Raw genomic sequence first — 22,417 nt, 5'->3', positions numbered from 1 at the left:
TTCTGAATATATTTCCAAGCATAAAACAATACATGACTCAATGACTCTTTAAATAGATATAGTTCCAGCAGATTTGTGATATGTGCATGATCCCATTTTCTAGGGACATGAACACTATACAACCCCCGACAGACTCCACTAAACTAAAACAAAAACAGAACAACTAAAATAAAACAGAACAAAGATAATAATAATAATAAAGGACAAGTCGTGGGACACGCCAATGCATGCACGTATCAGTAGTCCCACTTTAAACTTGATTCAACATCTCTATATGCATTTTAGATCTGATTATTTCTTATTGCCAATAGCACACCACCATAAATGCATGATGCTTGAAAAATATCAAAAGATCCATTTGCAAATCCAATTGATCTTTCAAAGGGAATTACAATCTCACAAACAAATATCTTTCAAATGGAACCATTTGATCTATTCATGTTAAACAAATTCATTCTATCCATTACATTATACGCATACATATATGTATGCATTTATAGTATTTAAAAAAGGAATGATAGTAAAAAGAAAAGGCTTTTTACGTTAGATACACGTTATCTCCCAGTTGTGCAATCCATGTCACCCACTTGTATATTCCATCACCTAACAGCCTATAATTCAAGTGATGAAAATGAACAATAGAAGGGGGAAAGGAAAAAAAATCAGAGAAAATTTTAAAGAGTAGAGAGTATATATTTTTTGAATTTTATTATATCGACGTACCAGTATCGTATCAGTATCAATACTCGTACTCGTACCTGTGCTTCATAGCTCAGCAGTTACTCCATTTAGAGATGGCAATAGATAACCTAACCTGTGAGTACCCACAGAAACCCAACCCAAATACATGGATTTTCTCTTGTTTTTTGTCCGCCGGGTTGGGTAAATGGTGTTCTTTAAATCTCCATCGAAGATGGGTCAAAGATGGATACCAGCCCATTTTACCATATCTATATATATAAGGAAAATTGACTTTTTAGTGAGAAGCCTTTTAAGAGCTCCAAACCCTCATTCTAATTTTCTTGATTTTCTTAATTTTAAATAATGACTTTTATTTAATAATTTCACATCGGGAAAAAGAAGGAAAAAATGAATTGTTTAGGTTGGAATAGCGTGAATTGTTTAGGTTGGAAGCTTTTATACTCCCATCCCATTTAGTGAAGAGCATTGTGTGAGTTTCAATATCTCATACTAATTTTTTTGATTTTCTTAATTTTAAACAATTATGAAAATCTCCAGTGGCTCACTTTTATTTGAAAATCCCACATTGAAAAAAGAAAGAAAAAGTGAATTGTTCAGGTTGGGATAGAGTGAATTGTTTAGGTTGGAAGCTTTTATCATAGTTTAGGTTGATGATTCACCAAACTGTACGGTAAAAATATGTCTCTCTAATAGGAGGCCAATTTATATAATTTAAAGGATTTTTTTAATAATTAATGTTATTATTATTATAATAAAAGGGTTTCGAAATTTGGAGGCTGTCACCCATCTCTTCTAATTGGATCCATCTTGCTTGCATGACTACAATTAATTATATTTTTAAAATAATATTTTGTCCCAAATGCAATGATGCAAGTTAATTCCACGATTATGACCACATTGATGACAATGTAACAAGACACATATCGGAGAGAAAGAAGAGGTCAGTTGATTGACTTTGATTTATTTTCTGTTTTTATTACCAACATTCTGAACAAATTAAAGTTCGATTTACTTTGAGCGAGACTACCATTTAAAATCACGTAATTGTATTATATTTAATTTTTAAAAATAAATAATATATATAATTTTATAAATAGATAATATATTTTTATTAAAGATAAATATATTGAAATCACACAAACATGACTTTAGAATGAATTTGATTTTTTTTTTTTTAATATGCATATAAGTCTACAAAATGATTGAGTATGATAAATTCACCAACCTAAACTATGCCTCTCTTATTCCCGTTTACTAGCTTTTATTTACCTTTTCTTTTTCAATCCCACATCGAAAAAAGAAATAAAAAATGAATTGCTTCACTTACATAAAGTGAATCTTATGCTCTCATTTATATAAGCAAAAATAGATTTTTAGTGAAAACCCTATGATCAATATCTCATACTCTTTTTTTTATTTTCTTAATTTTAAACAATTAAGAAAATCCCCATTCGCTAACTTCCATTTAACTTTTATTTTACAATCCCACATAGTTTTGATTTTAAAAATAATTTTGTATGAGATTTTGAAACTCTTATAATATTTAACTTTAAAATAACTACAATCCCACATCTCAGGAAAAAAAAAAAGAAAAAAAAAGGTGAGTTGTTTTACTTATATAAAGTGTTACAATCCTACATAGGGAAAAGAACGAAAAAATGAGTCGTTTTACTTATATAAAATGAATCTTATAAAGGGAGTTTTAAGGGAGAAACCTTTTAGAAGGTCCAAACCCTCATTCTAAAATTATTGAATTTTCTTAATGTTAAATAGTTTAAAAAATTACTATTGGCTAGCTTCCATATATCTTATTTTACAATCCCAAATTGGGAAAAAAGAAAAAAAGAAAAAAGTGAATTGTTTCATTTATATAAAGTGAATCTTATGCTCCAATTTATATAAATTATTGAAATTTCTTTATTTTAAACAATTAAGAAAATTCTCATTGGTTAGTTTCCATTTAACTTTTATTTTACAATTCTATATTGGGAAAAGAAGGAAAAAGTGAATTATTTCACTTATTTAAAGTGAATCTTATGCTTCATTTATATAAGCAATCCTATAATCAATACCAATTTTTTTTATTTGTGTATTTAATAACACATGTACAATACTCCTAGCATATCACCTATGCTATGTGAAAGTGCAATGTGAAAGTACTTTTGTAAACACAGTTTCAATCTGCAATCCAATGTACATATCCATTTAACTTTTATTTTACAATCCCATATCGAGAAAAAAAAGAGAAAGTAAATTTTTTTACTTATATAAAGTGAATCTTATGCAACCATTTATATATGCAAAAAAAGATTTTTAGTAAGAAGCTCTATAATTAATACTATTTTTTTTTTGATTTTCTTAATTTTAAACAATTAAGAAAATCTCTATTTGTTATCTTTCATTTAACTTTTATTATACAATTCCACATAAACGTTTTGATTTTAAAAATAATTTTTTATGAGATTTTAAAACTCTCATAATATTTAATTTTAAAATAATTACATCAAGAAAAGAAATAAAAAATGAGTTGTTTCACTTATATAAAGTGAATCTTATACTCTCATTTAATATTATAGTATTGTGCATGTTTCAGTTCAAGATGATTTAAATTTTAAAATAAAATTTAAAGGTTTTAATTAATTAATTTTGTTATAAATTGGTTGGTCTTTTGACTTAGCCGATTAGGCTGAATCGTTCTCGGTTTGACTAATTCGCTAGTTTAACCACTGCTTCAGTTGTTTTATCAAAATATATTGCTTAGATTTGTTTGATTTGAAATAACCTAAGATTGACCTTATTAAAAATTGAACTACTAAGATTGCTTGATTAGAAATGAATTTCTCATCCAAACAACTGTTAACTTTTATTTTACAATCTCATATCAGAAAAAGGAGGAAAAAATGAGTTGTTTCACTAAATAAACCTTATGCTCTCATTTAATATTGTAGTGTTGTGTATATTTTAGTTCAAGACAGTTTAAATTTTAAAATTAAAATAAAATTTAAAAGTTTTAATTAATTAATTTTTGTATAAATTGGTTGGTCCTTTGAACTACCCGATATGGTGAACCATTTTCAGTTTGACTGATTCACTGATTTAACTGCGATTTTAGCAGTTTTATTAAAATATATTAGTTAAATTTGTTTGATTCGAAATAAATTAAAGATTGACCTAATTAAAGATTAAATGACTAAGATTCTTGATTCGAAATAAACTTCCCACTGAAACAATTGTTAACATTTAAACAATTAAGAAAATTCTCATTGGTTAGCTTTCATTTAATTTTTATTTTACAATCTCACATCGAGAAAAGAAGAAAAAAGTGAATTGTTTCACTTACATAAAGTGAATCTTATACTCCCATTTATATAAGCAAAATGAGTTTTTTAGTGAGAATTCTTATGATCAATATCTCATAGTAATTTTTTTTTTCTTAATTTTAATCAATTAAGAAAATCTCGATTGACTAGTTTCTATTTAACTTTTATTTTACATAATATAAAAAAATTAAATATAATTATCTTATTTTTATTAAATAATATATTATTTTATTCCGTGCATAGCACGAGTGATATGTTAATATATATATATATATATATATATAGATACCTACATGTATACCCACACCGAGATGTTCTCCTCCATACGGTTTTATTCCTAATTTCTTCCCATATATATGCAAACGTAGCTATATATATATATATAATTGTAAATCACAAAACTTTTCATTTTTTGAAATCGCTAATAGTTGCTAGAGTCTTGCGGGCAGTGATCACAGATCTGAAGTATTCTCTTTCTCTTTCTCTTTCTCTTTCTCTTTCTCTCTCTCACTTGTGACTTTGGGAAGGATGTTCGCTATCTCCGAAGTTGAATTCAAGGGATTTGACTGTTTTACTTGTTCGGATTTTGAAAACTCTTCCATAGCTATATATATATATATATATATTCAAGTCAATTTTCTATCTCTTTGATTTACTTGTTTGGATTTTGAAATCTCTTCCAATTCAATAATTTCTTCATTTCTATACATAATTAGTTAATGTGTATTTGATTTTGTTGTTGAACCAACAAATAAATTAAAATTAAATTAAATGTATATTTAGCTTTGATTGTGAATCTTAAAAAAAAAAAAAAGAAAAAAGGAATTCAAATTGGGTTGGAAAAAATTTCAAACCCATTAGGGGATGGAAGGGTAGTATCCACGGGGATGGGGAATGGGGAAAAATTATTATAAGGGAATAGAGATAGAAAATTAATATCCACTCTATTGCTCCCCGTTGCCATCCTGACTCCATTAAAAAGTAAAATATTACTGTGACAAATAGACAATGGAGATTTTTTGAGTAGTTGAGTTTCCAAAAAAAACAAAAACAAAAAATAGAAACGTGAACAAATGACCCTTAAGCTGTGTTCTGCAGCCTGCCAAGCTTATTATTTCAAGAAACACAACATGACGAAGGGGTAAGAAAATCAGAACTTGTTGATGAACTCAACAATGTGTTTGTTGATCTCATCTGGTTTTTCTTGGTTGAGAAAGTGCGCTACACCTTCCATGATGACAACTTCATCCAACATCGGAACATCTTTCTTGAATCCACCATTATGTATGTATTCCTTGGCGCCCGGGATGTTATAGGCCAAGTCCAAGTCACCCACAATAAACTTCACAGGCACTTTCACTTGGCACCCTGCCCACGGTGCCATGAGTTCCCAGTTTCTGCAATGAAGAGGGAAAGAAAAAGAAAATAGCTAAGATCTCTGGAGAATTTTAACAACCACTCTTGAATATAGGTAACACAACAATAATATGTTTAAACCTGAGAACAAGAAGAAGGCAAGATGGACATCAATTCATGATAGGCCTAATTACACTACATGAAATTCTCTATTTTTTTGGACCTTGAAAACAATATAGAATTCTATAATGAGAAGTGACTGTTTTTTTGTCTTTGCTTTGGTTTATTGTGTTTAGCTTCTTTTATTTCTTTCTGCTGTTTTTGTTCCATTGCTTTGGTCTCTGTTTGTTGTGGGTCTGCTGGTTGAATTCTCCTCAACTAGCTTTTGGCAAGTGTAAGCACATGATTGGCTGGCTTTTCTTATGTTAATCTAGTTAGGATGAGTAGGGCTCATTATGATACTATTAGCACTGTTTTTGTCTATTTTTATTGATATAAGATGTAAAGGATTTATCCTTAGTTCTGATTCAATAAAGTTTATTTTTGTTGATAAAAAAAATATAGAATTCTATAATATTTCATTAAACATATTTTAAGTGTCACAATCTTAATTAAAAACTATCACAAACATTCAAATTGTGACACATAAGGTTGGAATATGCATATCAGTAAGTTTTTTGGCATTTGTTAGTTCTTGAAAAATTCACAAGTTCAGTTTTCAATTCATGTTATACATTGGCTAATAATCCTGCTAACTGCCACACGTTTATAAGTGTTACACTGTCCAATACTATGATTTAAAAACCATGTGCATAACCTAGGGTCATTACATAAGCATCCTTGGACTTACAAGGTTGGAGAGAACCCCTATTGGAGACGAGTTTGAAAATGTACATGAAAAGAAGATGCAAAATCTCTAAAATTATGATAATTTCACAATGGTGATGGAAAATTATTATGCCTTCCATAAATTATCATAATTAAGACATTACTAAATCTCAAAGTTAAGAAAAAGTGAAAGGTAACTTACAGATCAAAAGCTCGGTAGTAGTTAACTCCTCCGGTGAATCCATGCTTCTCAAATTTGCCAGCATAGTAATCGACATCTTCTTCCGACAACCAAGAAGGCAAGATAATTGGAGTATCAGATGAATCACCATCTCCAAATCCTTTACCTTTAGGGAAAAAAAAATGGAGTGGGATCACGGTATGTTAGGAATTTCTTGATAGATCTTCTAATGCCAACTTGGGCCAACTCAGCTTCAATTTCTCCAGGGACCTACAACAATTTTTTTTAATTTAGATAAGACCTCAATTCTCCAATTCTTTTATGATGTATGACAATTTCTCACCCAAACAACAACTTAAGAATCTGAGCTTTAGATAAATATATTTACCAAATTCAAGTTCTTTTGAAAACTATTTCCCAATTATAAGTTGTTCTAAACTTAATTTACAAATTTAAGTTTTTAAAACACTATTTTAAATAGTTTTATAATAAATTAATTGAAATCGTGTTCAAAAAGTCCTTGGATTTGAAATTTTTGTTTTAAAAAAACAAGTTTGGTAATATAAAAAAATGGAACAATTACCAATTGGTCCTTTGGATTGGATTTATTTACCAAAAAAATCTTACTTGACTCTCAATGATAAATTTACCATTATAAGGATACCAAAAAAGTTTATCATTATACAAATATTTTTAAAAATATTACAATTCAATTATTTATACTTCTCACATCATATTTCAATAGAAACTAATGAAAATAAACTAAAAAAATAAATTAAAACTTACAAATAAAAGTCAATATCCCAATATTTTTTTGGAAAAATCATATAATCTCTCTACTTTTTTTACACGTTTTTTTTTTAAAAAAAAATCAAAAAGTTAGTTTTTAACCTACTTCTCAAAACAATTGATAAATTAATCAATATCATCAAAGCGAAATTCTACATTGCCTGAATATTAAAGTAAGCATATAAAAGTGAAAGCACCCTTACCTTAATAGCTAGTTTTGAGATGAGTTTTTGTTGGAACAATCTTCTGTGTAAACAAAATAAATAGAAATTAACTCAAACAAAATAAAATAAAACTTATAGAATTTATTTTGTCGAACCAAATGAAAAATAAAAGACCAAGTCGAGTGTGAGACACTCTGTCCTTAAGACAGATTCGCCCCGCTACGGTGCTTATGGTTATGTGGCGTCTATCTCCCAGGATACAATGATCTTAACCAATTTGTAGTAACACTTCAAAACAAATTGAACGGCAAACCAAACCTGTGTTCTAACTCTCTGAAATTTATTCTAAAACTAATATGAAGAATAATGCACCAAAGATAAAAGTTGAACTGCACAAGATGGGATTTTCAGACTGATTTTCAGATTGGTAAAATGTTGGAATATGGTATGTATTTATAGGCACAATAAGACCTGTCCGAACAGGTGTGAATCTGTCCAACAGATTCATATTTGAATTTGAACAGATGCTATTTTGAATTGGACAAATCTGCAATCTGATTTCAACAAATTAACTGCAGCAGTTGATAACTGTCCAGTTTAACAGATCAGAAACTGTTAAAAACTGTTCGACAGTTGCTGTAGGAAATTCGGACATAAAGAGGCACAACTTTTGAACAAGAATTTGAATTCAAATTCAAATTCGAATTTACAAAATTTATTTTTCCCTCAAGAAAATTTGGAAAAGATTCAAATAAATTTTGTTGAAAAAATTAATACAAGAACCGACCCGACCCACAACCCACACCCGGGCCCGGCACGGGTCTGCCAATGGACGGCGGCGGCGGCGCGCGCGCTCGTGTGTGGTGGTTTGGGCTAAGTTTCACTTTGTCCATAACTCCTCCCTTCTACAAACTTATGGTGCCCCTTGGGGCCCAACCCAAGTGTTGTAGGCTAAAGCTTATATACACATAAAAGCTCTCTTAAAGTTTTAATGTGGGACAACCCATTAAAAGGAAACCTACATTTAAATCTTTAAATGTCCATTCCTCAAACCTGAAAACGATGTCAACTTCCCATTCACTCATAAATGGTTTTGACAAACCGTCTTCACCGTGTGACTTGCCACGCGGTAAGGAACACTTCACCTCTTCGGACCCACCCTAAAAGATGTTTGGGGCCCACTCAATTTTGGGCTCAAAGTTGGCCCAAAATAAGCCATATAAAAACCAATTTTCCAACAATCCCCCGCATGAAAGGAATTTGACGGAGAGAAAATGCAATAACATGATCTAATTACAGAGAGTATAGAAATTGGAAATATTCTGCAAAAGATAGGTAGCTTTTGGCTTTGAACCTTCCCTTGTGATACACTATCGGATTTACTAGCTAACCAGTAAACATGATGTCTTGAACTGTTGAGCCATTTGTGTAAATTAAGACAAATAGAACTCACACAGTATATCCCCAAACACAGTTTAGTTCTCATTATTATCTTCATTTTGGCCCTGAACAACCTGGTCTTTCATGAGTGCTCTAGAGAATTATAGCCCTTCACAAATCTCATAGAACCGGCCCAGTTCACACTCATATAGGTGATTCTTATGAAGAGTATCCTACCATACTCTACTAGGCATACCTAGATATAAGAATCATTAAAATTTTACTTAACCTAAAACGCTACAAACATCACTATTTCATCGTAGAAATGTTTAGGAGTTGGACTCCCCAGTGATCTTTCTGAGTCATATACAACTCGGTTGTCCCTTTGAACCTAGATCTTGGGATCTCTAGTCAATTAGGTTGGATTGCCGTTGTGGTAACTCTTATTTAATAGGCTTAAGTCTCATTCCCCTCGATGAGTTTGCAACTAGCTCTCTTGCTAACCCTTTGGTTAGTGGATCTGCTATATTGTCTTTAGACTTCACATATTCAATGGAAATAATTCCATTAGAGAGTAGTTGTTTCACGGTGTTATGTCGATGACGAATGTGTTGTGACTTACCGTGATACATATGACTCTGTGCTCTACCTATTGCTGATTGACTATCGCAATGTATGCATATAGCAGACATTGGTTTTGGCCACATTGGAATATCTTCAAGGAAGTGGCGAAGCCATTCTGCCTCTTCCCCTGCTTTGTCTAAAGTTATGAATTCTGATTCCATAGTAAACTTAGCAATGCAAGTCTGTTTGGAAGATTTCCAAGATATAGCCGCCCCACCGAGAGTAAAGACATACCCACTGGTGGACTTTAAGTCTCTAGTATCTGATATCCAATTTGCATCACAGTATCTTTCGGTCATGTTTGATTGGGTGGATTAGAGTATGGGATTGGGATTATTAATCCGTGGGCCTAAATATCCTATGTTTGTTTTAACATTTTGGTTTAGGATTACTAATCCAATGAATAATTAATCCAACAAATTTGTAGGATTATTAGTAATGGGATAGGGGTGGGATTATTAATCCAATTGGATAGAGAATACCACACTAATTTAATAGGATTATTAATACTTCACTATTAGTCTTATGAATCAAACATGACCTTCAAGTACTGCTGGATATCTAGTATAATTCAGCCCAATGTTACGAGTAAATCGGAGATATCTTAAAACCCTTATAATTGCTTTCAAGTGTTCTACTCCCGGATTACTCGTGTATCTACTTAATTTATTTACTGCATAAGTTATATCCGAGCGGATGCAGCTCATCAAGTACATTAAGCTTCTAATAATTTTGGCATACTCTAATTGAGAAATACTTTCCTGTACATTCTTAGATAGAAACAAATTAACATCTACAGGTATTCTAGCAAGATGATCATCATCTTTGCTGAATTTGTCAAATATTTTCTCAATGTAATGAGATCGTGACAAAGTATAACCTTCTGATATTTTGGCAATTTTCATACTAAGAATTACATCAGCAATGCCCATGTCCTTCATGTCAAAATGTTTATTCAACATTTTCTTGGTAGTTTTAATCATATCATTATTATTACCTATGATGAGCATATCATCTACATAAAGACATACAATGACATAACATTTATCACACTCATTAATTTTGAATCCATTTGACATCATGGCCTTGTCAAATTTCTCATGCCATTGCTTTGCCGCTTGTTTTAAACCATATAATGATTTAACCAATTTACACACTTTCTTCTCTTTTCCTGGAACTAAAAAACTTTCTGGTTGTTCCATGTAAATTTTTTCATCTAACTCACTATTTAAGAAAGTGGTTTTCACATCCATTTGATGAATTTCTAGATTGTATAGAGATGCAATGGCAATTAGCATTCTAATGGATGTTATTCTAGTAGCTGGTGAGTTTGTGTTAAAGTAATCAAGACCTTTTTTTTGTCTAAAACCTTTGACTACAAGACTTGCCTTGTATTTGTCAATTGATCCATCCGCTTTCAATTTTCTTTTGAAAATCCACTTGTACCCAAGAGATTTACAACCTGGTGGCAAATCTACCAATTTCCAAATGTGATTTTGCAAGATGGATTCAACTTCACTATTGATAGCTTCCCTCCATAAAGGAGCTTCAGGGCTGGACATAGCCTCTTTAAAAGTTAAAGACTCATTTTCCAACAAAAATGTTAGAAAATCTGGACCAAAAGATTTTGACGTTCTAGCACGTTTACTACATCTAGGTTCATCTTCCTCATTTTGATCTAACTTTTGTTCTTGATCATGTTCTTCATCCTGACTAGTAATAGCATCATGAGATCTTTTATTATTACTAGTCTCTTGGCCAGTTTTATTTGAAAATACATGTTCAAAGAAAGATGCATTCCGAGATTCAATAATAGTATTTACATGCATTTCGGAATGTTCTGATTTATGAATCAAAAACCGATATGCACTACTATTCTTAACATAACCAATAAAAATGTAATCAATGGTCTTAGGACCTATTTTAGTCTTTTTCAGACTAGGAATAGCCAATTTAGCCAAACACCCCCACACTTTTAAGTATTTATAGGATGGTACTCTTCCATGCCACAATTCATAAGGCATTTGATTCATTTTCTTTCGGGGTACTTTATTAAGTATATAATTTGCAAAAAATATTGCTTCCCCCCACAAGTTCTGAGGTAATGCAGAACTTATTAACATGGCATTCATCATTTCTTTTAAAGTCCAATTTTTCCTTTCAGCAATTCCATTTTGCTGAGGTGAGTAAGGAGCGGTGGTTTGATGAATTATTCCATGTTCTTTACAAAATTCACCAAAAGGTGATTCATATTCACCACCTCTATCACTTTTTAGTGTTTTGATTTTCTTATCAAGTTGATTTTCAACTTCATTCTTATATTGAATAAAAGTTTCCAAAGCTTCATCCTTGGTTCAAATTAAATAAACATAACTATACCTAGTATAGTCATCTATAAAAGTGATACAATATTTTTTCCCACCTCTAGTTTGAATTGATTTAAAATCACAAATGTCACTATGAATTAATTCAAGTGGTTTCGTACTTCTTTCAATTGATTGAAAATGAGTTTTGGATAATTTTGCCTCAACGCAAATTTCACATTTATGATTTGAATCAATGTCAAATTTAGGTAAACATTTCATATTAATTAATCTACGCAAAGATCTATAATTAACATGTCCTAGTCTACCATGCCATAAATTTGAAGACTCAAACAAGTAAGAAGAAGATGTATTTTTATTAATAACTAAGGGTACAATGGTCATTACATTTAACTTGAAAAGGCCATCAGACATATAACCTTTTTCCTACATACATTCCATTTTTAGTAAGTACAAATTTATCACTCTCAAACACTAGCCTAAACTCATTCTTACTCAACAAAGATCCGGAAACAAGATTCTTGCGAATGTCCGGTACATGCAGCACATTGTTGAGAGTGAGTTCTTTTCCAGATGTCATCTTCAGAACAATCTTCCCTTGTCCATCAACTTTGAAAGTTGAGGAGTTGCCCATAAAAAGTTGTTCATCATTGTCCACTATAGAATAAGATGTGAACATCTTCTTGTCGACACAGATATGGCGAGTAACACCAGTGTCCGCCCACAATTCTTTAGGATCTCCGACAAGATTTGCCTCAGAAACAACTGCAGAAAGATTGATGTCATCTACACCATTGAAAATATTGTCCACTTCGGTCATATGGGCTTGAGCAGGCTTCTTGCTTGTTCTTCTTTTGCTTTTGCCTTTGCTACGGCAATCTTTGGCCCGATGTCCCTCTTTGTCACAGATGTAACATTTGCCATTAAACTTGTACTTTTTATTTTCCTCCCCATTTAGAGCCTTGTGATGAACTTTCTCCAGAAGACTTTCATTTCTTGGTTTTTAAAGCATGTTCTACCACATTTGCCTTAGACTCCATAGGATGCTTACCACCCCGTTTTTCAGAATTGCAGTTGTCCTCCTCAATCCTCAAACGCACAATTAATTTTTCCAAAGACATTTCTTTGCGCTTGTGTTTGAGGTAGTTCTTGAATTCCTTTCAGCCTTGTGGTAATTTCTCAATTAAGGCTGCAACTTGGAAGGATTCACTGAGAGACATGCCTTCTGCGTGAATGTCATGCAGAATGAGTTGGAAATCTTGAACTTGGCTGATCACAGTCTTAGAATCAACCATTACAAAGTCTAGAAATTTGCCAATCACAAATTTCTTTGAGCCAGCATCTTTTGTTTTGTACTTTTTCTCCAAAGACTCCTATAGTTCCTTTGCTGTCTTGATAGGACTGTAGAGGTTGTATAATGTGTTGTCAAGTCCGTTCAAGATGTAATTTCGGCAAAGGAAATCAGCATGTTTCTAAGCATCGACCGCAGCAACCACTTGTCGGTCGGTTTCATCCTCTTTCAAAATAGGAGCATCATCACAAAGAAAACGAGCCAAGTTCAGAATTGTAAGATAGAACAACATTTTCTGTTGCCATCTTTTAAAATCAATTTCTGAGAACTTATCTGCCTTCTCACCGTGATTTACCGGTACTGTCACAACAGGAGAGGGAGTTTGTGCAATTCCAGCCACCACAATAGTACTTGTTTGGGCATTGATTTTAGTAGCCATCAATTCTAAATTATAAAATAAAATTATAATTAGAATTTATACTACACAGAAAATTAATCCAAATTCACAGAATTAAATTCTGTAAAAATAAAAGAAATAAGAATGTAACTTTTATTTTCCAATTAATTTGGAAAATAAAACAAAATTTTATTTAACCAAATTAATTCCACACAGAAAATTAAATTTCTGTAACACTTCAATAATTAAAAACCTAATTTATTTTTAATTAAAGAACACTCAGAAAATAATTTCTAAAAATCAAAATTAATTTCTGACAAAGTTTCACAAATAAATATTTTGAATTGTTAATGATACCAGTATATTACTATTAGTTGTCAAAAAAAATAGACAGTATATTACTACTATCTGTCAAATAACATATAATCACTATTTGTTTTTCCAACCAGAATATTATTTTGTAAATCCACAGAAAATAATTTTCTTAAAAGAAGAAAGAGAAAGGGAAACAAACGAAAAATTCTGTAAACAGAATAATTCGATTATGCCTTAAGATTGTTGGAACAATCTTCTGTGTAAACAAAATAAATAGAAATTAATTCAAACAAAATAAAATAAAACTTACAGAATTTATTTTGTCGAACCAAATAAAAAATAAAAGACCAAGTCGAGTGTGAGACACTCTGTCCTTAAGACAGATTCGCCTCGCTACGGTGCTTACGGTTGTATGGCGTCTATCTCCCAGGATACAATGATCTTAACAAATTTGTAGTAGCGCTCCAAAACAAATTGAACGGCGAACCAAACCTGTGTTCTAACTCTTTGAAATTTATTCTAGTTCTAACTCTTTGAAATTTATTCTAAAACTAACATGAAGAACAATGCACCAAAGATAAAAGTTGGACTGCACAAGATGGGATTTTCAGATTGATTTTCGGATCGGTAAAATGCTGGAATATGGTATGTATTTATAGGCACAACCAGACCTGTCCGAACAGCTGTGAATCTGTCCAACAGATTCAAATTTGAATTTGAACATATGCTATTTTGAATTGGACAGATCTGCAATATGATTTCAACAGATTAACTGCAACAGTTGATAACTGTCCAGTTTAACAGATCTGAAACTGTTAAAAACTGTTCGGCAGTTACTATAGGAAATTCGGACATAAAGATGCACAACTTTTGAATAAGAATTTGAATTCAAATTCAAATTCGAATTTACAAAATTTATTTTTCCCGCAAGAAAATTTAGAAAAGATTCAAATAAATTTTGTTGAAAAAATTAATACAAGAACCGATCCACAACCCACACCTGGCCGGACGGCGGCACGTGTGTGGTGGTTTGGGCTGAGGTTCACTTTGTCCATAACTCCTTCCTTCTACAAACTTCGGGTGCCCCTTGGGACCTAACCCAAGTGTTGTAGGCTAGAACTTATATACACATAAAAGCTTTCTTAAAGTTTCAATGTGGGACAACCCATTAAAAGGAAACCCACATTTAAATATTTAAATGTCCATTCTTCGAACCTGAAAACGACGTCAACTTCTCATTCACTCATAAATGGTTTTGACGAACCGTCTTCACTGTGTGACTTGCCACGCGACAAGGAACACTTCACCTCTTCGGACCCACCCCAAAAGACGTTTGGGACCCACTTAATTTTGGGCTCAAAGTTGACTCAAAATAAGCCATATAAAAACTAATTTTTCAACAATTTTATCTTAAATCCTATAACTCGTATAATCAAAATAATCATTCCAAAATACAAAACACATATAATAAGTTACGAATAATCAAAATAACCATTTCAAAATACAAAACACATATAAAAAGATATAAAAAAGTTAGGAAGGAAATTCTACGATACCATATGTATGTATCCAAATAATAAGATCTTTGATTATTATTATTTTTTTAATTATGACTTAAAAAATATAAAAGTATGTAATTTTTTTTTTTTTAGTTATACGATAAGATATGATATCAAATTTGCACTTTTTCAATCATTTTTTTCCCCCTCCCTCCACAGATTTGTTCTCAACTCTCAAAATCCAAACAGAGTAAAAACGAGAACCTGAAATCTGCAGATGTAGTGATCATCGCCATAAAATCCTCGAAATACATCGACGGTGCTCATCGTAGGGTTTCTAGGAAGGTAATAAACGCTCAAATTCACCAAAGCCTTGACTCGATCAGATCTGAAAAGACACAAATACCAAGCCAAAAGTGCTCCCCAGTCATGCCCCACAACAAACACCTTGTCTTCATCAGGTGCGATTTTGTCAAGGAGAGCAACGATGTCTCCGATCAGATGGAGAGCGGTGAATTTGGTGGAGTCGTTGAGTGGTGCTCCGGTGGTGTCGCCATAGCCTCGGAGGTCTGGCGCCACCGCTCTGTAGCCGTGCGCCGCCGTGTAGAGGATCTGGTGGCGCCATGAGTACCAGAGCTCCGGGAAGCCGTGGAGGAAGAGGACCACTGGACCTTTGCCTTTTTCTGCTATGTGCATGTTTATGCCATTTACACTGATTGTCTTGTGCTCTATTCCCTCCATATCTCTCTCTCTCTCTCTCTCTCTCTCTCTCTCTCTCGCTGTCTCTAGCAATAGCAAAGTGTGTGGTGGGAGTGGGATTGCTTTGATGATGGTTTATATGCTGACAAATGAAATTCTTGTTTTATACAGAAATTTTTGATAAAGATTATTTGAATTGTTTAATATTTCATTTGACTATATGAATAGGTTAGTTATATAAGAAAATAAAATAAGGCCTCGTTTGGGAACAGGTTAATTTAGTAATTTTTTGGCTATTTGGTTAAAAAGGTAGGTAAAAAAAACTTGTATATTTGGGATGACTTTTTGGCTAATTACGAAAAGATATGTAAAAAGTAGAGAGAAAAGAGAATTTTTGACTTTTTGGTATGGATTGTTGACTTTTTAACTAATTTAGTAACTTTTTGACTAATTAACTAAATACATAATCCTAACCTATCAAATTTATATGTAAAAAGAAAAAAATGAACACTTCATTTTAAGGTGTCCGAGCATAAGTGTTTGTTTAGAACCTCTTAAAAAAGATAAGAAATTAAAAAATTATTAAAAAAATAAAAAAATTAACATTATTCACAAGAATTTGGGTGAAAAAAAAGTTTACTAGACAGAGAAAAAAAAAACACAATTTCCCTTTTGTTCAAAAAAGTTCACTGCCATATGATCCTGTTACTCTCGAGTGCAAAAAAGCAACCAAAAATAAAATAAAATTCCAACAAAATCAGTGCATACATGATATCAATTGCAAAACCTGACATGTACGGATTGCATGTTGATAGTGAAAAAATAATTTTGTTATTTTATATAATATTTTAATACATGTTTTTTTTTATAAAAAGTTAAGAAATTATCTTAATAGTTCGTTTGAAAAGTGGATTGGTTTTTTAATTTTTTAGTTTTTTTATTTTTTTGACTATTTTAGTCTAGGTTAAAAAGCTTGGTTTTGGAAGGATTTTTTGACTTTTTAATTTTTTTTGTGAGAGAAGAGTGTAATGATTATGAATTGAATGTGATATTTTGTTTGTTGTGACTAAAATAACCTATTTTGTCTTTTGCGGCTAAAATAGCCACAAACTATCTTCCCAAACCTAGCCTAAGTGATCATCTTTTTTCCTTTATTTCTTTACTTAAAAAATTAAAAAATGCACTTATATAGTTCATCCTAAATAACTTCTAAATATTATCAAAACACGTCTTGTTATGATTAATTTAATTGTTTTACGTGAACAATTTATACATATAATCAAATGAAATAAATAATTTAAGGGTAAATTACATTTATCTCTCTTTAGATTTCTCTTTAATGTAAATTTTCCTTCACGTTTGAAAAATTACACTTATCTTTTAAGATTTCTCTTTAATGCAGATCTTTCACGTTTGAAAAATTATACTTACCCATTGTCAAATTAAAATGACATATTTGTCCCTTAACCTTTATACATACAAAATAATAAAATAATACTGATATTTTGTTCATGTCATTTCAAAATAAATAACAATCATCTTTTTTGGTTTAACTCACACAAAATATTGATTTTTATTTTATTTTTACTGAATTTTTTAATATTGTAAGCAATTTTTTATTTTTATTTTTAGATACACCTAATCGAGATATACTTAAGAAATATAATATTTTGTATTTTTTTTTATATTCACCAAATACAAAAAAAAAATAGAAAAATAGAAAAATTCAGTAATATTGTAATAAATGTGAATGACAATGTTTGGTGATACTATAATAAATATGAGTGAATAGGCGAGAAAGAAAAATGATTGTGAAAATAAAAATACAAAATTCTATTCATATATAAAAATTTATACAAAAAATATCATAAAAATATTGTGATAGTGATATTATTGTAAATATAAATCATGTTTATGGGTGTTTTGTTTTAAAGTGAACGATCACCATTAAATTATGTCATTATGTTTGCAAATTTTATATAAAATTTATGTTTATAGGTCATCACTTAATAAGAATATGTTTACGTAGAATTTAAAGATGAAAAGTTATAGGATATAGTCATAATGATAGGAAAAAAAAATGGTAAGAAAAATGAAAAAATGATCATTTAAAAAAATTTTGAACATGATATCAGCAATTAAAGAATAATTTGGAATAAGATTACAAATCTCAAAAAAAATAATGTAATTTTTTAAACCAAAAGAAAAAATTTATATTAAACAAAAATCTCAAAAACTGTCAATATAATTTATCCATAATTTAAATTATCAAAGAAGACTTGTAATAGGCCCACATAACCTAACCGCACCTTTAAAGCGTTTTGAAGAGAAGCCTCGTGGTTGGAAAATATGAACTATCTTGATAGATTATTTTATATTTTTAAAGATAATACCAAGACATTCATATTATTTTGTAGTATTTTTTTAAAAATATTTATATTTATGTACCACTATTTTGATAAGTTTACACGTTTGAGAGCAATTTCAACCGTTAAAATCAAAATGGTGATGCTACGAGAATGGTATGTTTCGGTATGTTACGTTGTCTTATGTGATGTATCTATGTATTGATTATCAATAATGTTAGATATTTTATAATTTTTATCAAATATTTTATATGGATATGAGATTCACATCATATGAGTCTCATGGAATTCCATACAATTTGATAAAAAATTTGTAATCCCTTCATCCCAAAATATTAATTCCTTATTATATTTTTTATTGTTTCAAAATATTAGTCTATGTTAAAAAAATTAAAGATTAAAATACCATTTTATTTTGTTATTCTTTTAAATTTATTAATTATGACAATTGATGTTCCAATAAAAAGTTAAAGGATAATTTTAAAATTTTAATATTTTTGAAGTGCAATAATTGTAAAGTTTTGGAGTAAAAGTTTGAGACTAATATTTTGAAACTGGAGAAGTAAAAGTTTTGGAGTTTCTAGCATTGTTGATTAATTATTTACATCAAATTTGATTGGATTGCTATGTAATATATTTTCTGTTTCTATCACTTTATATTTTTCATATCAACATTATAATTTTATATGTTTCAAATTTTAAAATAGTCATGATTTATGATATTATCAAGGGAAATTTTTTTTAAGGTCCCTAATATTAAAATTTTATAAGATAAAAGACATACAATATTTTCATAATAGTTAAGGTCCCTCAATATTTTCACAGATAAAATTCGACTCAAATAAATTTTTCCATGACTCAGAAATTTTTTGTCCCGACTCAGAGAAATTTTAATTTTTACAGAGAAATTTCTTTGATTTTACAGAGAAATTTTGAAATTTTTCAGTAAAAATTGAAATTTCTTTGAATCGGGGCCGAAATTTCTTTGAGTCAAGCAAAATTTCTCCGAATCGAATTTTTTCTGTGAAAATATTGAGAGACCTTAGCTAATAAAAAAATATTTTGGATCTCTCCTATTACATAAAGTTAGAGAGGGATGCTTCAGTAATTTTTCTTATTATGAATTTTTAATTTTTTGTTTTTTGAAGATGGCTAAACTATGATTATTGGTTGTTGAGTTTTATAAATTATAATTTTTTTATATTTTTAAAGTATCTAATTTTGATTTGTGAAAATTGTGCCTCTAATAATTAGTTAAGTTTTCACCCCCAAAAAAAAAATTTAATAAAAAAAATAGTTGTCAAACTTTTTGTCAAATATAAAATTTGATTTTATCATTTGTTTTTTTAATGAATTTTGCTTTAAAAATTAGGTTTTATGAAATAGTTTGTTTGTTTGTTTGTTTGTTTTTTCTTTTTTTTGATGTGTGTGTGTAAATCATTGGAGTTAGAGTGCATATTGTTTGGATTGGTTTGATTTAAACGGAAAGCAAAATCAATCTATTAGTTACGGTTCTATTGGATTGGAACCCAAACTAATTTATGAAAATCTTGAAATCAATTCAAACTGGACTACTAAACCCCAGTTTGGTATGGCTTGAAAACATGAATTTTAAAAGTATTACCATTATTCACAATATGATCATAAAATGTTATTAATAATCTAAAAATTATTTACATAATTATTTTAAAATAGTTCTATCATTATATAAAAATATACTTATGAGATATTTAAAATGTGTTATATAAATATATTTTTTAATTTATTGATTAAAAAAGTAGAGTGAAAAAATATATATATTGAGAATAATTTTTTAATTTTTATGAAAAAATTATAATAAAATATTATAACAAATATCAAAATTACTGTTCTACCTTCTGACACATGCAGCAGAGCTTTCCGTGTATTTTGATTTTTTTATGGAATTTATGGCTTATATTGTGCCACGTATGCCGCATGCGGGGAAATGCAATGCAAAGTTTGACATTGCATTGGACGTCATTGCTTGTGTCATGCATGCAGTCTGAGTTGTCATGCACGGCCTTCCCTGCTCAAACAAGGAAACAGTATGAACTTTTTTTTTGGAACTTTTTTAATGACTATTTTGATTTTTTATCTTTTTTTTATGTGATGTGAAAGAAGAAGTAGATTATAACTTATTTTTTAAACAATAATGATTCATCCCACTAAAAATATCACCACTAATAATATTAATGTATTAAAAAAGTAAAAAAAAAAAAAAAATACAACTCCAAGACCAAAACATCACATCATTAATGGCGGGACCCACTGCCACCTAATTAGTGGGAGCACTAATTAGTGCTCCCAAGCATTTTTCTTTTTTAAAAGGGTCCAAAGTTTTAATTATAAAGAGTTATAATTTATATACATATATATCTGATACTAATAAAATATTTTAATATTTATATTTGTAAAATATTATATATATATATATATATAAAATATAATATAAACAATTCAATTTGATTTCAACTAAGTTGGTATTTACCTTTGTTTTGTAATGATTTTTTTAGTTAGTTTTTTAATTTTTTTGACTTTTTTAGTCTGAAATTTTTATGTTCGTTTGGTATTGTTAATTGGTTTTTTTAACTTTTTAGCTTTAGAATAGTGGATTTTTTTGTCTTTTTTTAATTTTTGACTTTTTGTATTTTTTGATTTTTTTTTGTCTTTTTATGATTATTTAGCCAAATATGATAACCAAACACCATCTTATAAAATCACCGATTAAATCGTGAATTATGATTTATCTATTTAAAAAATCATAATTAAATTGTACATTAAAAAAATCAAATTAAATCATTTAGGCCTCATTTGGCATATGAGAGTTTTAGTTTAAAAGTCAAAAAGTTATTAAAAAAATTAAAAAATTTATAACTTATACTAAAAAGTCAAATATTCTATTTTTTTCTTATTTTTTGTATATCTTTTCGTAAAAAATTAAAAAGTCATTTCAAACATATTAATTTTTTTATCTCATATTTTAATAAAAAAACTAAAAAATATTAAAATATCCTATTCCAAAATCTAAAGAGGCCAACTTATGATTGGCAGTAAAAAAAAAAAGAGATTTGTTTAATTTTTATGCTCAATTCGAGCTGCTGGTATGGCAGCAAAGAAAAAAACAGATTTGTTTATATCTCGGAAAAGGGAGATAATAAAAGCTGGGAAATGTAATGAACTGATCCGTTTGTCGACCGTTTCGAACTTGATTCGGTAATCACTCGTTCAAATTTAAGTAGTTAAATTTTTATTGTAGTTAAGTTCAAACTTAAACTCATTAAAATTTAAAGAAATAAGTACGAACGTACTAAAATTTGGTTTATTAACTGATTCATTTAATCTTTATTTAAATAATAAAATAAATATATTATTTATATATTAAATAATATAAAAATATATATATATATATAATAGGATAAATATATTATTTATATATTTATAAATAATATAAATGTAAATAATAGCTAAATTTATTTATATATAAATAATAGCTAACTATAGATAATACATTTATATAATAGTAGTGATAGATATTATTATTTTGGTAAGATATTAATCTTTTTTTAGTATATTTATATATATAATTGTATAATTATAATTTCAATTGTAATTCTAATCTCATACACAAATATAAATTATTAATTTTTTTTAGCTCGTTAAAGTTCATGAATATGATTGAACTTGAGTCAAGCATAAGCCAACTCGTCTCGCACTCGATTCGTTAAATTTTTATTAAGTTCAAACTTAAATTCAAATTCATTAAAATCTTAATAAATAAATTTAAACATATTAAAATTCGACCCAACTCGTTTGAAATCTTACCTACAACCAGCACAGTACACAAGACAAAATTTGCTAAGACATTACTACACTATAAAAAGGTTTGGATGTTTTGGTAATCCAAAAAAAAAGTTTTAAAGTTAAAAAATTATCAAAAAAATAAAAAATCAAACAAATATAAAAAGGTTAAAAAAAATTATTTCGTTCAATTTTCTTTTTGTAATCCTTTTTTTTTTAAATATTCAAAACATATTAATTTATATATATATATATATATATTAGCTAAAAAATCACTAAAACACCTAGTTCCCAAATGAGTTGGTGGGTGTTTGGGATTTTCTTATTTTGTGGTTTTTTTTTTTTTTTTTTTTGGCACGTTTA

At 29.3% G+C, this 22,417-nt stretch overlaps 1 pseudogene across 1 annotated transcript; it reads right to left on the bottom strand.

Moving 5' to 3' along the window:
• Window positions 1-4,927: 4,927 nt before the first annotated feature.
• Window positions 4,928-15,976, bottom strand: LOC145794944 (epoxide hydrolase 2-like; annotated as a pseudogene). Its single transcript, XR_014334931.1, has 3 exons — window positions 15,435-15,976; window positions 6,409-6,657; window positions 4,928-5,419 (listed from the first exon to the last, which is right to left on the bottom strand). The product of XR_014334931.1 is annotated as an epoxide hydrolase 2-like (transcript).
• Between the last annotated feature and the right edge of the window lie 6,441 nt (window positions 15,977-22,417).

This window comes from Camellia sinensis, chromosome 7, assembly GCF_055761805.1.
Source record: "Camellia sinensis isolate YWXY chromosome 7, ASM5576180v1, whole genome shotgun sequence".
In the NCBI taxonomy this organism is placed as follows: domain Eukaryota; kingdom Viridiplantae; phylum Streptophyta; class Magnoliopsida; order Ericales; family Theaceae; genus Camellia; species Camellia sinensis.
The sequence above is the reverse complement of the archived record's forward strand: the minus strand, read 5'-3'. Positions and strand labels throughout refer to the sequence as shown.